The sequence below is a fragment of the Pogoniulus pusillus genome, chromosome 1, assembly GCF_015220805.1.
Source record: "Pogoniulus pusillus isolate bPogPus1 chromosome 1, bPogPus1.pri, whole genome shotgun sequence".
NCBI lineage: Eukaryota > Metazoa > Chordata > Aves > Piciformes > Lybiidae > Pogoniulus > Pogoniulus pusillus.
Window position 1 is genome coordinate 48,274,389 of NC_087264.1, and position 3,965 is coordinate 48,278,353.

Below are 3,965 nucleotides of genomic sequence, written 5' to 3' on the forward strand. Positions count from 1 at the left end.
TTAATTTTGCACTGAATTCTTGTTCTGTAGGAAAATTCTTTTTCTGCTGAGAAGGACTCTCTTTGGCTACTGCTATTAATACTAGTACATTGTAGCCCTCCTCACAGCAGCATCCTTCGACTATGCTTCCTACAAGCCTGGGTCTGATGCCCATGTACCCAAGCCTAAGTAGTCTTGCAATGTTCAGTGTGCTATATTGGCACCTAAAGAGATTGATACTCTATGGATAATTAGTTAAGAGAATTATACACAGTACATTTAATATATAAATGTAAGATAAAAGCAGAAATATGAGACTGCCTCCTTTTTATTCCTTTCCCTCTCTTTTAGAATCATAGAATAAAATCATAGAATGGTTTAGGCTGGAAGTGACCTCAAAGACCATACAGTTCCAATCCCCCACCATAGGCAGGGACACCTCCCACTAGAACAGGTTGCTCAAGGTATCATCCAACCTGGCCTTGAACTCCAGGGAGGGATCATCTGCTCCCTGAGCAACCTGTTCTAGTGTTTCACCACTCTCACTGTAACAAAATTCCTCTTAACATCTAGTCTAAATCCCACCTCTTCCAGTTCAAACCCATTACTCCTCATCCTGCCATTACAAGACCTTGTCAATAGTCCCTCCCCAGCCTTCCTGTAGCCCCCTTCAGATACTGGAAGGCAAATCCAAGGTCTCCTCAAAGCCTTCTCTTCTCCAGGCTGAAGAGCCCCAACTCTCATAGTCTGTCCTCATAGCAGAGGTGCTCCAGCCCTCTGAGCATCTTTGTGGCCCTCCTCTGGACTTGCTCCAGCAGTTTGATGTCCTTCTTGTGTTGGGGGCTCCAGAACTGCACACAGTACTCCAGGTGGGGTCTGGCAAGAGTAGAGTAAAGGGGGAGAATCACCTCCCTTGCCCTGCTGGCCACGTTTCTCCTGCTTCAGCCCAGGACATGGTTGCTGCCCCAGGTCCTTTTTCTCAGGGCTGCTCTCCAGCCATTTGCCACCCAGCCTGTGCCTGTGTTCGCGATTGCACTGACCCAAGGTGTGTTGAGATTGGACTTCTTTTAAATCTTTTTAGAAATAATGCAATAACTGATGCATTGTAACCCCAGCAGAGGCCTCACCACCGTACCCTTAGGCATAGCTCTGCTATTTCAGGCTTGAAAGAGTGCAGTTTAATAGAATGAGAAGATCAGAAAGCTTTGTCTTTGTCCTAACTTGATGTCTGAGTCCTCTAGGATCTGCTCAAATGCCCTGGGACTTCCACATAAAAGATCTAAGCATTATTCCATTGCTGTAAGAGAAGACTCTTGAGCTGGGACCATGCTTCATCTCCAGAGACAAAGAAGCTTTAGGGTAATAATTTCCTTGCCTAGGGATTTGGAAGATGTTTAAGGCATCATTGTGCCTGAGGATTTTAAGCTACATCAGGAACCAGAAGAGCTATGGGCATACATCAGAGTAGTTTCCACAGCCCAGATCAACTCAGAGCCTCCAAAGCAGCATATGCTACAAAGCATCCTTTCATCCCTTCCATCTTCGCTGGGCCTCATAAAGCATTGTTCTTGGAGGCACAGCAGGGGCTGTTCTTATCTCTTAGTTACTCAGCTCTGGTCCACATGTACCTTTAGAAATGTACACTGAGACCAGTCTTAGGGCAGAATCTGCCACCACTCAGCTGGTTTTCCAATTTCAAATTGTGACTGATACAATCTCACTAAAGAAAATATCTAGAGTGATCTCATGTAACACAAATGATTACTTACGGTCATAACCGAACAACTGTTAATGCAGTGTGAGTGGCTGTGCATCTCTTTCTATCTTTAGGTAATCAAACCAACACTAGAAATAATAAGCAGGTAATTAATATGAGAAAAAATCCTCAAGCATAGTCATTCAGACTTTAAATGAACTTCCATAAGTTCTGCTTTCCTGCCATCATCAATGAATATTCAAGATAAAGCACTCACAGAAATAGCTCACTTTAATTAAGCAATAGAGAATATTCATGGAATTGCATTTGCTATTCATCACTGTTAAAACCACACCAGAAATCTTGCTTTAATACTTTTGCTCACTCTAGCAGAACATGAAGAGCTTCCATCCAACCTCTGTCCCCCACCAAAGCGCTGGCATGTTCTGCAACCAGAAATAAGGACCTTCTGTAATGATTTCCTCTTGAAATTCTGTTTGGTGCTACTTCACACCCACAAGAAACCTAGGTACTTTAAAAATATTGTTTACTGCCTTCATATTTATCTGACATTTGGCATCAAAGTCCCTTTGCTGAGCAAGACGATTTAAGCAGCTGAAGCAGCTGCTCAAAGCAGTGGCAAAGGGGAAAACATGAGTGAAGATTCACTTTCTGTGGACAAGAATATGTACTGTAAACACTGGGAAAATTCAAATTAATGGCTACCTATGGCAGAAATCCAGGAGCACATAGGAGCTTTTTGTTCATGAAGACTATGAAAACTTCCTTTTAATTAAATCTTACTGTCATAAATAACAGGCATAAACCTGCGTTCATGCAAACTAAGGCTTTAATAGAGTTGCAGGAATCAAGCAATGTACAGTCCTGGGTGCGTGGGGAGGCTCTGCTCTACCCTAATGCACATCTTTTGTTTTCAGTTTTCTCTTTTTATATCCTATCCTATTACATATTCATTACTAACTCTAAGAAAAGGTTGGGTTTGCCTTATCAGTTCCAAGAATGGGAGGTGTCTCTTCCACGCATGTCTCTTTTTATCCAGTGGTCCCTCTGGTGGTCTTTCAGTGATGAAGTAAGGGGTCTTCCTGAAGTGTCTTTTGTATGAACTCCAAACTAGTAGTGTCCTTTGTATGACTCTTCCTCTGTTTGCTCATGTGCAAAGGCTGTCTCTTCCACCTGTCTTCCTCCTCCACCAACCTTTCTAGTTTCTAATTATTTATTGCTGTTACCTTAAGCCAAGTGTATACTCTTGTGATGGCTGTGCAAGGAGGAGTGCAGCTCCCCTCAAAACCCCCCTTCCTCCCTGTCCTGTGGCCTCTTGCCACGAATTGATAGGATCAAACATGTATTTCTCACATTACTGTCATTGTGGATTTTGTGGACATCCTTTGTAACCAAACAGGGACCTGTAAAACCCATTTCCATGCACAAGAAACAGCCAAAAGGTGTGAGTTCTTGTCCTGCCAAAAACCACACATCACTGGTAGAAAGATGATGTTTAGCTGGTACAGCTCAAAAAAGAAAAGAAGAAGGAAAAAAAGGGGGCAAGGCGAAGAAGATGACAGGGGCAGAGGGGAAGAAGATGATGGGGGCAGAGGGGAAGAAGATGACGGGGGCAGAGGGGAAGAAGATGACGGGGGCAGAGGAGAAGAAGATGATGGGGGCGGAGGGGAAGAAGATGACGGGGGCGGAGGGGAAGAAGATGACGGGGGCGGAGGGGAAGATGACGGGGGCGGAGGGGAAGAAGATGACGGGGGCAGAGGGGAGGAAGATGATGGGGGCAGAGGGGAGGAAGATGACTGGGGCATTTAGCCAAGAGCAGAGGAGTTGCAAGATCTGGGGTGCAAGGTCAGTGGCCTTGGCTCTGGGCTCACGCTGGAGGGACTGGCTCTCCCATGGGCTGTGCTATCATCAGAAGAGGTAAGATAAAAAACCAAACGGAGGAAGGAAGAAAAGCCTTTCCAGCCTACCTCAAAAAACCTGGAAAGCTTCTGCCAGCCATGTGGGAAGGTCACAGAGCAGACAGCCACAGCTGTGCCTCAGTGCCTTGTGTTTGCTTAAAGCAGAGAAGGCAGCCTTTCTTGTGCTGTTGACACAGGTTTCAGTAATTAATTTCATGTGAGTTTCCTGCTAACATGAGGGGAAAGGGGAGCCAGGGCAGGCTGCGTTAGGAGACTCATCGGTATGGAAGTCACATACTCACATGCATCTATTTAAGAAATGTGTTGGTGCAGTGGTGGGAGCAGTGACTCAGTGCAGGCAGCAGCAGCAG